Raw genomic sequence first — 12,613 nt, 5'->3', positions numbered from 1 at the left:
CTGGCCTGCCAAAAGGGTGCCCCGTTTGGATGCTGTGTGAGTCAGGGCTGATGGGGGAGAGGGGGACAGAGAGAGGAGAGAGAGACAGAGAGAGAGAGAGAAAGAGAGAGAGACGTGTAGGTGTTGGTGTAAGTCAGAGACAGAGGGAGAGGGTGCCTGTATTGCCTGCGAGGCTTGGTGTGGGGTCCCTCCTTTGCGCTCTGGAGGGCTTCCGCGGCTGTGGCGCGTGGCCGCCGCACGGCCAGGTGGCGCAGAGGGCCCGCGGGTTGGGCTGCGCGAGGCACCGGGCCCTGAGTGGTGGGCAACCGCGCCCTGGCGTCGTCTTCGGGCGGTGGTCGTGGTCGTGGTCGTGGTCACAGTCATTGGGCTCCCTGGGAGACAGGAGCCCGGGAGGGGCGGTGGGAGTGCAGGTGCCGGGAGCTGCTGGTGCGGCGGGCTGCGGGGTTGGGGCGGCCGGCAGGGGAGCGCCCTGGCGGGCGGTGAGTCGCTGGTTTGGGGTTGGAGGGGGCGCGCTGGATGGCGCGGGGCGTGGCCTGTGTCCCGGGGTGGGCCCCGGGGTTGGCGGTGGGGCTGCGGCAGCCGGGGACAGCTGGCCGGCCCGCCCGTGCCCGTGCCCGTGCCCGTGCCCGTGCCCAGGCCCAGGCCCAGGCCCAGGCCCGAGGCGCGGGCGGGCTGGGGCTGCCAGGTGGAGGGGTCGGGCTTCTGCCCCCTGCTGGAGCTGCGTTGGGGGTCGCAGGGGTCCCGGCGTGCGGGCTGGCGGATGGGGGCGTGGCTAGGCAGCCAGCCAAAGGCGAGCAAAAGGGGAGGGTGCCGCGGGGCAAAAGCCTACAGCACCCGGTATTCCCAGGCGGTCTCCCATCCAAGTACTAACCAGGCCCGACCCTGCTTAGCTTCCGAGATCAGACGAGATCGGGCGCGTTCAGGGTGGTATGGCCGTAGACGCCAGAGGCTGCCTCCAGGCCCCTCTTGAGTGCGCGCCCGCACAGCCGCCGCCGCCGCCGCCGCCGCCGCCGCCTCCTCCTCCTCCTCTTCCTGCCCGCTCCCCGCTCTCACTCCCATTCCCATTCCCATTCCCACTCCCGCTCCCGCTCCCGCTGCCGCTTCTCCTCCGCCTCCTCCCTCTTTTCTCTTCTCTTCTCTTCTCCTCCCCCCCCCCCCTCCTCCTCAGCCGCCCTCCGCCTAGCCCTGCACCAGTGCCCGAACTCCAGCCCTCCGCCTGCCCAGCCCAGGACCTGCAGCACCGGGCGCCCAGTCGGCACGCTGCCGCCAAGCCAAGGGGAGCCAACCTCCTCCGGCTGCCGCTGGCCACAGGGAACTCCTACTCTCTCTTTCTAGGCCGGATCCCCTGCCTGCCGCCATCGCCCAGCCACACGCCAGCCGTGCCCGGCAGCCTCCACGCCTGCCCAGGGCTGCGCCCCGCGGCTCGCGGGTCCCGGCACCAGGGGGTTCGGCGCCCCACACCACCGCGGCCCGGGCCTTCCCTCCTACCCGGCCGCCAGCAGCCCCCCCACCGCTGACGCACAGGTCGCCCGCCCTCCCCCGGCACGGCCGCCGCGCCTCCACACACTCCCACGCCGCGAGGACAGCTGAGGGCCTGGGGACCCTTGTCCCCGCTCGGTCACGGGGGCCCAAGTGGGGCAGCAGGTCGGGAAGGAGGGCGGCAGCGTACGGAATCACCCCCGCCGCACGCTCGCGTGGGCACTCACACACACACACACACACACACACACGCCTACACAAGGGGCACACAGTCGCACACCCCGACACCCTTCGTGGCACAGAGGGATTTCCGTCCTCAGCGCCCGTTCCCTCACGGGAGGGTGGGGCGCTTCAGCGCGACCCGCACCCTCCAGCCCGGCAGCCAGTTCGAGACCACAGGCTGTGTGCTGCCTGCCTGCCACGGACCCTCTGTCCTGGGGAGGTCCTGTGGGCACGCAGCCTGTGGCCGCGGGTCTCTGCCTGGCCTGCCAAAAGGGTGCCCCGTTTGGATGCTGTGTGAGTCAGGGCTGATGGGGGAGAGGGGGACAGAGAGAGGAGAGAGAGACAGAGAGAGAGAGAGAAAGAGAGAGAGACGTGTAGGTGTTGGTGTAAGTCAGAGACAGAGGGAGAGGGTGCCTGTATTGCCTGCGAGGCTTGGTGTGGGGTCCCTCCTTTGCGCTCTGGAGGGCTTCCGCGGCTGTGGCGCGTGGCCACCGCACGGCCAGGTGGCGCAGAGGGCCCGCGGGTTGGGCTGCGCGAGGCACCGGGCCCTGAGTGGTGGGCAACCGCGCCCTGGCGTCGTCTTCGGGCGGTGGTCGTGGTCGTGGTCGTGGTCACAGTCATTGGGCTCCCTGGGAGACAGGAGCCCGGGAGGGGCGGTGGGAGTGCAGGTGCCGGGAGCTGCTGGTGCGGCGGGCTGCGGGGTTGGGGCGGCCGGCAGGGGAGCGCCCTGGCGGGCGGTGAGTCGCTGGTTTGGGGTTGGAGGGGGCGCGCTGGATGGCGCGGGGCGTGGCCTGTGTCCCGGGGTGGGCCCCGGGGTTGGCGGTGGGGCTGCGGCAGCCGGGGACAGCTGGCCGGCCCGCCCGTGCCCGTGCCCGTGCCCGTGCCCAGGCCCAGGCCCGAGGCGCGGGCGGGCTGGGGCTGCCAGGTGGAGGGGTCGGGCTTCTGCCCCCTGCTGGAGCTGCGTTGGGGGTCGCAGGGGTCCCGGCGTGCGGGCTGGCGGATGGGGGCGTGGCTAGGCAGCCAGCCAAAGGCGAGCAAAAGGGGAGGGTGCCGCGGGGCAAAAGCCTACAGCACCCGGTATTCCCAGGCGGTCTCCCATCCAAGTACTAACCAGGCCCGACCCTGCTTAGCTTCCGAGATCAGACGAGATCGGGCGCGTTCAGGGTGGTATGGCCGTAGACGCCAGAGGCTGCCTCCAGGCCCCTCTTGAGTGCGCGCCCGCACAGCCGCCGCCGCCGCCGCCGCCGCCGCCGCCGCCGCCGCCTCCTCTTCCTGCCCGCTCCCCGCTCTCACTCCCATTCCCATTCCCATTCCCACTCCCGCTCCCGCTCCCGCTGCCGCTTCTCCTCCGCCTCCTCCCTCTTTTCTCTTCTCTTCTCTTCTCCTCCTCCCCCCCCCTCCTCCTCAGCCGCCCTCCGCCTAGCCCTGCACCAGTGCCCGAACTCCAGCCCTCCGCCTGCCCAGCCCAGGACCTGCAGCACCGGGCGCCCAGTCGGCACGCTGCCGCCAAGCCAAGGGGAGCCAACCTCCTCCGGCTGCCGCTGGCCACAGGGAACTCCTACTCTCTCTTTCTAGGCCGGATCCCCTGCCTGCCGCCATCGCCCAGCCACACGCCAGCCGTGCCCGGCAGCCTCCACGCCTGCCCAGGGCTGCGCCCCGCGGCTCGCGGGTCCCGGCACCAGGGGGTTCGGCGCCCCACACCACCGCGGCCCGGGCCTTCCCTCCTACCCGGCCGCCAGCAGCCCCCCCACCGCTGACGCACAGGTCGCCCGCCCTCCCCCGGCACGGCCGCCGCGCCTCCACACACTCCCACGCCGCGAGGACAGCTGAGGGCCTGGGGACCCTTGTCCCCGCTCGGTCACGGGGGCCCAAGTGGGGCAGCAGGTCGGGAAGGAGGGCGGCAGCGTACGGAATCACCCCCGCCGCACGCTCGCGTGGGCACTCACACACACACACACACACACACACACGCCTACACAAGGGGCACACAGTCGCACACCCCGACACCCTTCGTGGCACAGAGGGATTTCCGTCCTCAGCGCCCGTTCCCTCACGGGAGGGTGGGGCGCTTCAGCGCGACCCGCACCCTCCAGCCCGGCAGCCAGTTCGAGACCACAGGCTGTGTGCTGCCTGCCTGCCACGGACCCTCTGTCCCGGGGAGGTCCTGTGGGCACGCAGCCTGTGGCCGCGGGTCTCTGCCTGGCCTGCCAAAAGGGTGCCCCGTTTGGATGCTGTGTGAGTCAGGGCTGATGGGGGAGAGGGGGACAGAGAGAGGAGAGAGAGACAGAGAGAGAGAGAGAAAGAGAGAGAGACGTGTAGGTGTTGGTGTAAGTCAGAGACAGAGGGAGAGGGTGCCTGTATTGCCTGCGAGGCTTGGTGTGGGGTCCCTCCTTTGCGCTCTGGAGGGCTTCCGCGGCTGTGGCGCATGGCCGCCGCACGGCCAGGTGGCGCAGAGGGCCCGCGGGTTGGGCTGCGCGAGGCACCGGGCCCTGAGTGGTGGGCAACCGCGCCCTGGCGTCGTCTTCGGGCGGTGGTCGTGGTCGTGGTCGTGGTCACAGTCATTGGGCTCCCTGGGAGACAGGAGCCCGGGAGGGGCGGTGGGAGTGCAGGTGCCGGGAGCTGCTGGTGCGGCGGGCTGCGGGGTTGGGGCGGCCGGCAGGGGAGCGCCCTGGCGGGCGGTGAGTCGCTGGTTTGGGGTTGGAGGGGGCGCGCTGGATGGCGCGGGGCGTGGCCTGTGTCCCGGGGTGGGCCCCGGGGTTGGCGGTGGGGCTGCGGCAGCCGGGGACAGCTGGCCGGCCCGCCCGTGCCCGTGCCCGTGCCCGTGCCCAGGCCCAGGCCCGAGGCGCGGGCGGGCTGGGGCTGCCAGGTGGAGGGGTCGGGCTTCTGCCCCCTGCTGGAGCTGCGTTGGGGGTCGCAGGGGTCCCGGCGTGCGGGCTGGCGGATGGGGGCGTGGCTAGGCAGCCAGCCAAAGGCGAGCAAAAGGGGAGGGTGCCGCGGGGCAAAAGCCTACAGCACCCGGTATTCCCAGGCGGTCTCCCATCCAAGTACTAACCAGGCCCGACCCTGCTTAGCTTCCGAGATCAGACGAGATCGGGCGCGTTCAGGGTGGTATGGCCGTAGACGCCAGAGGCTGCCTCCAGGCCCCTCTTGAGTGCGCGCCCGCACAGCCGCCGCCGCCGCCGCCGCCGCCGCCGCCGCCGCCGCCGCCGCCTCCTCTTCCTGCCCGCTCCCCGCTCTCACTCCCATTCCCATTCCCATTCCCACTCCCGCTCCCGCTCCCGCTGCCGCTTCTCCTCCGCCTCCTCCCTCTTTTCTCTTCTCTTCTCTTCTCCTCCTCCCCCCCCCTCCTCCTCAGCCGCCCTCCGCCTAGCCCTGCACCAGTGCCCGAACTCCAGCCCTCCGCCTGCCCAGCCCAGGACCTGCAGCACCGGGCGCCCAGTCGGCACGCTGCCGCCAAGCCAAGGGGAGCCAACCTCCTCCGGCTGCCGCTGGCCACAGGGAACTCCTACTCTCTCTTTCTAGGCCGGATCCCCTGCCTGCCGAAATCGCCCAGCCACACGCAAGCCGTGCCCGGCAGCCTCCACGCCTGCCCAGGGCTGCGCCCCGCGGCTCGCGGGTCCCGGCACCAGGGGGTTCGGCGCCCCACACCACCGCGGCCCGGGCCTTCCCTCCTACCCGGCCGCCAGCAGCCCCCCCACCGCTGACGCACAGGTCGCCCGCCCTCCCCCGGCACGGCCGCCGCGCCTCCACACACTCCCACGCCGCGAGGACAGCTGAGGGCCTGGGGACCCTTGTCCCCGCTCGGTCACGGGGGCCCAAGTGGGGCAGCAGGTCAGGAAGGAGGGCGGCAGCGTACGGAATCACCCCCGCCGCACGCTCGCGTGGGCACTCACACACACACACACACACACACGCCTACACAAGGGGCACACAGTCGCACACCCCGACACCCTTCGTGGCACAGAGGGATTTCCGTCCTCAGCGCCCGTTCCCTCACGGGAGGGTGGGGCGCTTCAGCGCGACCCGCACCCTCCAGCCCGGCAGCCAGTTCGAGACCACAGGCTGTGTGCTGCCTGCCTGCCACGGACCCTCTGTCCCGGGGAGGTCCTGTGGGCACGCAGCCTGTGGCCGCGGGTCTCTGCCTGGCCTGCCAAAAGGGTGCCCCGTTTGGATGCTGTGTGAGTCAGGGCTGATGGGGGAGAGGGGGACAGAGAGAGGAGAGAGAGACAGAGAGAGAGAGAGAAAGAGAGAGAGACGTGTAGGTGTTGGTGTAAGTCAGAGACAGAGGGAGAGGGTGCCTGTATTGCCTGCGAGGCTTGGTGTGGGGTCCCTCCTTTGCGCTCTGGAGGGCTTCCGCGGCTGTGGCGCGTGGCCGCCGCACGGCCAGGTGGCGCAGAGGGCCCGCGGGTTGGGCTGCGCGAGGCACCGGGCCCTGAGTGGTGGGCAACCGTGCCCTGGCGTCGTCTTCGGGCGGTGGTCGTGGTCGTGGTCGTGGTCACAGTCATTGGGCTCCCTGGGAGACAGGAGCCCGGGAGGGGCGGTGGGAGTGCAGGTGCCGGGAGCTGCTGGTGCGGCGGGCTGCGGGGTTGGGGCGGCCGGCAGGGGAGCGCCCTGGCGGGCGGTGAGTCGCTGGTTTGGGGTTGGAGGGGGCGCGCTGGATGGCGCGGGGCGTGGCCTGTGTCCCGGGGTGGGCCCCGGGGTTGGCGGTGGGGCTGCGGCAGCCGGGGACAGCTGGCCGGCCCGCCCGTGCCCGTGCCCGTGCCCGTGCCCGTGCCCGTGCCCGTGCCCAGGCCCAGGCCCAGGCCCAGGCCCGAGGCGCGGGCGGGCTGGGGCTGCCAGGTGGAGGGGTCGGGCTTCTGCCCCCTGCTGGAGCTGCGTTGGGGGTCGCAGGGGTCCCGGCGTGCGGGCTGGCGGATGGGGGCGTGGCTAGGCAGCCAGCCAAAGGCGAGCAAAAGGGGAGGGTGCCGCGGGGCAAAAGCCTACAGCACCCGGTATTCCCAGGCGGTCTCCCATCCAAGTACTAACCAGGCCCGACCCTGCTTAGCTTCCGAGATCAGACGAGATCGGGCGCGTTCAGGGTGGTATGGCCGTAGACGCCAGAGGCCGCCTCCAGGCCCCTCTTGAGTGCGCGCCTGCACAGCCGCCGCCGCCGCCGCCGCCGCCTCCTCCTCCTCCTCCTCCTCCTCCTGCCCGCTCCCCGCTCTCACTCCCATTCCCATTCCCATTCCCATTCCCATTCCCATTCCCACTCCCACTCCCACTCCCGCTCCCGCTCCCGCTGCCGCTTCTCCTCCGCCTCCTCCCTCTTTTCTCTTCTCTTCTCTTCTCCTCCTCCCCCCCCCCTCCTCAGCCGCCCTCCGCCTAGCCCTGCACCAGTGCCCGAACTCCAGCCCTCCGCCTGCCCAGCCCAGGACCTGCAGCACCGGGCGCCCAGTCGGCACGCTGCCGCCAAGCCAAGGGGAGCCAACCTCCTCCGGCTGCCGCTGGCCACAGGGAACTCCTACTCTCTCTTTCTAGGCCGGATCCCCTGCCTGCCGCCATCGCCCAGCCACACGCCAGCCGTGCCCGGCAGCCTCCACGCCTGCCCAGGGCTGCGCCCCGCGGCTCGCGGGTCCCGGCACCAGGGGGTTCGGCGCCCCACACCACCGCGGCCCGGGCCTTCCCTCCTACCCGGCCGCCAGCAGCCCCCCCACCGCTGACGCACAGGTCGCCCGCCCTCCCCCGGCACGGCCGCCGCGCCTCCACACACTCCCACGCCGCGAGGACAGCTGAGGGCCTGGGGACCCTTGTCCCCGCTCGGTCACGGGGGCCCAAGTGGGGCAGCAGGTCGGGAAGGAGGGCGGCAGCGCACGGAATCACCCCCGCCGCACGCTCGCGTGGGCACTCACACACACACACACACACACACACACACACGCCTACACAAGGGGCACACAGTCGCACACCCCGACACCCTTCGTGGCACAGAGGGATTTCCGTCCTCAGCGCCCGTTCCCTCACGGGAGGGTGGGGCGCTTCAGCGCGACCCGCACCCTCCAGCCCGGCAGCCAGTTCGAGACTGTCGCTCCCCCTCTTCATGGAGGAACGACACAGGACCCTGCGCTGTTCTTTCGTCTGCTCGGCCCTCCCCGGGTTTGCTGCTGGTTCTTCCCGGGTTGGCTACCGTCCCTTCCACCTCCGTGGAAGGGCGGTTCCCCCTGCCACATTCCCCACTTCCGCGGGGGAGCGGCACACCGCCGGCCGGCCGGCCGGCTCTCTCGGGGGCTGCACAGGTGTTCCCCTTAGATGTTCCTGGTGCATGTTGTCTCTCTCCTCCTTTATAGTCCTCTTCCGCCAATCCCAACTCGGCTGCCCACACGCCAAGTACGCTGCTCTCCTCCAATCAGGAGCAGGATCAGCTCCTGGAGGTCATCACTCAAGTTGGCAAGAGGCAGCTGCATAGAAGCTGTTTTCTCCTCTCCCAGCGCCATATTGTGGGAGAGCAGATGCATAGAATAAGTCTTAATTCCAGTAACTCAGTCCAATCCGAGTTGCTCCCCACAGAGACCACAGGCTGTGTGCTGCCTGCCTGCCACGGACCCTCTGTCCCGGGGAGGTCCTGTGGGCACGCAGCCTGTGGCCGCGGGTCTCTGCCTGGCCTGCCAAAAGGGTGCCCCGTTTGGATGCTGTGTGAGTCAGGGCTGATGGGGGAGAGGGGGACAGAGAGAGGAGAGAGAGACAGAGAGAGAGAGAGAAAGAGAGAGAGACGTGTAGGTGTTGGTGTAAGTCAGAGACAGAGGGAGAGGGTGCCTGTATTGCCTGCGAGGCTTGGTGTGGGGTCCCTCCTTTGCGCTCTGGAGGGCTTCCGCGGCTGTGGCGCATGGCCGCCGCACGGCCAGGTGGCGCAGAGGGCCCGCGGGTTGGGCTGCGCGAGGCACCGGGCCCTGAGTGGTGGGCAACCGCGCCCTGGCGTCGTCTTCGGGCGGTGGTCGTGGTCGTGGTCGTGGTCACAGTCATTGGGCTCCCTGGGAGACAGGAGCCCGGGAGGGGCGGTGGGAGTGCAGGTGCCGGGAGCTGCTGGTGCGGCGGGCTGCGGGGTTGGGGCGGCCGGCAGGGGAGCGCCCTGGCGGGCGGTGAGTCGCTGGTTTGGGGTTGGAGGGGGCGCGCTGGATGGCGCGGGGCGTGGCCTGTGTCCCGGGGTGGGCCCCGGGGTTGGCGGTGGGGCTGCGGCAGCCGGGGACAGCTGGCCGGCCCGCCCGTGCCCGTGCCCGTGCCCGTGCCCGTGCCCGTGCCCAGGCCCAGGCCCAGGCCCAGGCCCAGGCCCGAGGCGCGGGCGGGCTGGGGCTGCCAGGTGGAGGGGTCGGGCTTCTGCCCCCTGCTGGAGCTGCGTTGGGGGTCGCAGGGGTCCCGGCGTGCGGGCTGGTGGATGGGGGCGTGGCTAGGCAGCCAGCCAAAGGCGAGCAAAAGGGGAGGGTGCCGCGGGGCAAAAGCCTACAGCACCCGGTATTCCCAGGCGGTCTCCCATCCAAGTACTAACCAGGCCCGACCCTGCTTAGCTTCCGAGATCAGACGAGATCGGGCGCGTTCAGGGTGGTATGGCCGTAGACGCCAGAGGCCGCCTCCAGGCCCCTCTTGAGTGCGCGCCCGCACAGCCGCCGCCGCCGCCGCCGCCGCCGCCGCCGCCGCCTCCTCCTCTTCCTGCCCGCTCCCCGCTCTCACTCCCATTCCCATTCCCATTCCCACTCCCGCTCCCGCTCCCGCTGCCGCTTCTCCTCCGCCTCCTCCCTCTTTTCTCTTCTCTTCTCTTCTCCTCCTCCCCCCCTCCTCCTCAGCCGCCCTCCGCCTAGCCCTGCACCAGTGCCCGAACTCCAGCCCTCCGCCTGCCCAGCCCAGGACCTGCAGCACCGGGCGCCCAGTCGGCACGCTGCCGCCAAGCCAAGGGGAGCCAACCTCCTCCGGCTGCCGCTGGCCACAGGGAACTCCTACTCTCTCTTTCTAGGCCGGATCCCCTGCCTGCCGCCAACGCCCAGCCACACGCCAGCCGTGCCCGGCAGCCTCCACGCCTGCCCAGGGCTGCGCCCCGCGGCTCGCGGGTCCCGGCACCAGGGGGTTCGGCGCCCCACACCACCGCGGCCCGGGCCTTCATTCCTACCCGGCCGCCAGCAGCCCCCCCACCGCTGACGCACAGGTCGCCCGCCCTCCCCCGGCACGGCCGCCGCGCCTCCACACACTCCCACGCCGCGAGGACAGCTGAGGGCCTGGGGACCCTTGTCCCCGCTCGGTCACGGGGGCCCAAGTGGGGCAGCAGGTCGGGAAGGAGGGCGGCAGCGTACGGAATCACCCCCGCCGCACGCTCGCGTGGGCACTCACACACACACACACACACACACACGCCTACACAAGGGGCACACAGTCGCACACCCCGACACCCTTCGTGGCACAGAGGGATTTCCGTCCTCAGCGCCCGTTCCCTCACGGGAGGGTGGGGCGCTTCAGCGCGACCCGCACCCTCCAGCCCAGCAGCCAGTTCGAGACCACAGGCTGTGTGCTGCCTGCCTGCCACGGACCCTCTGTCCCGGGGAGGTCCTGTGGGCACGCAGCCTGTGGCCGCGGGTCTCTGCCTGGCCTGCCAAAAGGGTGCCCCGTTTGGATGCTGTGTGAGTCAGGGCTGATGGGGGAGAGGGGGACAGAGAGAGGAGAGAGAGACAGAGAGAGAGAGAGAAAGAGAGAGAGACGTGTAGGTGTTGGTGTAAGTCAGAGACAGAGGGAGAGGGTGCCTGTATTGCCTGCGAGGCTTGGTGTGGGGTCCCTCCTTTGCGCTCTGGAGGGCTTCCGCGGCTGTGGCGCGTGGCCGCCGCACGGCCAGGTGGCGCAGAGGGCCCGCGGGTTGGGCTGCGCGAGGCACCGGGCCCTGAGTGGTGGGCAACCGCGCCCTGGCGTCGTCTTCGGGCGGTGGTCGTGGTCGTGGTCGTGGTCACAGTCATTGGGCTCCCTGGGAGACAGGAGCCCGGGAGGGGCGGTGGGAGTGCAGGTGCCGGGAGCTGCTGGTGCGGCGGGCTGCGGGGTTGGGGCGGCCGGCAGGGGAGCGCCCTGGCGGGCGGTGAGTCGCTGGTTTGGGGTTGGAGGGGGCGCGCTGGATGGCGCGGGGCGTGGCCTGTGTCCCGGGGTGGGCCCCGGGGTTGGCGGTGGGGCTGCGGCAGCCGGGGACAGCTGGCCGGCCCGCCCGTGCCCGTGCCCGTGCCCGTGCCCGTGCCCGTGCCCGTGCCCAGGCCCAGGCCCAGGCCCAGGCCCAGGCCCGAGGCGCGGGCGGGCTGGGGCTGCCAGGTGGAGGGGTCGGGCTTCTGCCCCCTGCTGGAGCTGCGTTGGGGGTCGCAGGGGTCCCGGCGTGCGGGCTGGCGGATGGGGGCGTGGCTAGGCAGCCAGCCAAAGGCGAGCAAAAGGGGAGGGTGCCGCGGGGCAAAAGCCTACAGCACCCGGTATTCCCAGGCGGTCTCCCATCCAAGTACTAACCAGGCCCGACCCTGCTTAGCTTCCGAGATCAGACGAGATCGGGCGCGTTCAGGGTGGTATGGCCGTAGACGCCAGAGGCCGCCTCCAGGCCCCCCTTGAGTGCGCGCCCGCACAGCCGCCGCCGCCGCCGCCTCCGCCGCCGCCGCCTCCTCCTCCTCCTCCTCCTGCCCGCTCCCCGCTCTCACTCCCATTCCCATTCCCATTCCCATTCCCATTCCCACTCCCGCTCCCGCTCCCGCTGCCGCTTCTCCTCCGCCTCCTCCCTCTTTTCTCTTCTCTTCTCTTCTCCTCCTCCCCCCCCTCCTCCTCAGCCGCCCTCCGCCTAGCCCTGCACCAGTGCCCGAACTCCAGCCCTCCGCCTGCCCAGCCCAGGACCTGCAGCACCGGGCGCCCAGTCGGCACGCTGCCGCCAAGCCAAGGGGAGCCAACCTCCTCCGGCTGCCGCTGGCCACAGGGAACTCCTACTCTCTCTTTCTAGGCCGGATCCCCTGCCTGCCGCCATCGCCCAGCCACACGCCAGCCGTGCCCGGCAGCCTCCACGCCTGCCCAGGGCTGCGCCCCGCGGCTCGCGGGTCCCGGCACCAGGGGGTTCGGCGCCCCACACCACCGCGGCCCGGGCCTTCCCTCCTACCCGGCCGCCAGCAGCCCCCCCACCGCTGACGCACAGGTCGCCCGCCCTCCCCCGGCACGGCCGCCGCGCCTCCACACACTCCCACGCCGCGAGGACAGCTGAGGGCCTGGGGACCCTTGTCCCCGCTCGGTCACGGGGGCCCAAGTGGGGCAGCAGGTCGGGAAGGAGGGCGGCAGCGCACGGAATCACCCCCGCCGCACGCTCGCGTGGGCACTCACACACACACACACACACACACACACGCCTACACAAGGGGCACACAGTCGCACACCCCGACACCCTTCGTGGCACAGAGGGATTTCCGTCCTCAGCGCCCGTTCCCTCACGGGAGGGTGGGGCGCTTCAGCGCGACCCGCACCCTCCAGCCCGGCAGCCAGTTCGAGACTGTCGCTCCCCCTCTTCATGGAGGAACGACACAGGACCCTGCGCTGTTCTTTCGTCTGCTCGGCCCTCCCCGGGTTTGCTGCTGGTTCTTCCCGGGTTGGCTACCGTCCCTTCCACCTCCGTGGAAGGGCGGTTCCCCCTGCCACATTCCCCACTTCCGCGGGGGAGCGGCACACCGCCGGCCGGCCGGCCGGCTCTCTCGGGGGCTGCACAGGTGTTCCCCTTAGATGTTCCTGGTGCATGTTGTCTCTCTCCTCCTTTATAGTCCTCTTCCGCCAATCCCAACTCGGCTGCCCACACGCCAAGTACGCTGCTCTCCTCCAATCAGGAGCAGGATCAGCTCCTGGAGGTCATCACTCAAGTTGGCAAGAGGCAGCTGCATAGAAGCTGTTTTCTCCTCTCCCAGCG

At 71.1% G+C, this 12,613-nt stretch overlaps 6 non-coding genes across 6 annotated transcripts; all 6 read right to left on the bottom strand.

Annotated features, from left to right (window-relative positions):
• Positions 1-822: 822 nt before the first annotated feature.
• Positions 823-941, bottom strand: LOC149124143 (5S ribosomal RNA). Its single transcript, XR_016215360.1, has one exon. It is a non-coding gene; the product is annotated as a 5S ribosomal RNA (ribosomal RNA).
• Positions 942-2,763: 1,822 nt separating this feature from the next.
• Positions 2,764-2,882, bottom strand: LOC149124142 (5S ribosomal RNA). The gene has a single exon (XR_016215359.1). It is a non-coding gene; the product is annotated as a 5S ribosomal RNA (ribosomal RNA).
• A 1,822-nt stretch (positions 2,883-4,704) lies between these two features.
• On the bottom strand, positions 4,705-4,823 carry LOC149124141 (5S ribosomal RNA). Its single transcript, XR_016215358.1, has one exon. It is a non-coding gene; the product is annotated as a 5S ribosomal RNA (ribosomal RNA).
• A 1,854-nt stretch (positions 4,824-6,677) lies between these two features.
• Positions 6,678-6,796, bottom strand: LOC149124140 (5S ribosomal RNA). Its single transcript, XR_016215356.1, has one exon. It is a non-coding gene; the product is annotated as a 5S ribosomal RNA (ribosomal RNA).
• A 2,372-nt stretch (positions 6,797-9,168) lies between these two features.
• Positions 9,169-9,287, bottom strand: LOC149124139 (5S ribosomal RNA). Its single transcript, XR_016215355.1, has one exon. It is a non-coding gene; the product is annotated as a 5S ribosomal RNA (ribosomal RNA).
• Positions 9,288-11,141: 1,854 nt separating this feature from the next.
• On the bottom strand, positions 11,142-11,260 carry LOC149124138 (5S ribosomal RNA). The gene has a single exon (XR_016215354.1). It is a non-coding gene; the product is annotated as a 5S ribosomal RNA (ribosomal RNA).
• Positions 11,261-12,613: the final 1,353 nt, after the last annotated feature.

The sequence above is a fragment of the Oryctolagus cuniculus genome, chromosome 10, assembly GCF_051225735.1.
Source record: "Oryctolagus cuniculus isolate XC-2025 breed Fujian yellow rabbit chromosome 10, ASM5122573v1, whole genome shotgun sequence".
NCBI lineage: Eukaryota > Metazoa > Chordata > Mammalia > Lagomorpha > Leporidae > Oryctolagus > Oryctolagus cuniculus.
Note: the sequence above shows the minus strand (reverse complement) of the source record. Positions and strands in the feature narration are given on the sequence as shown.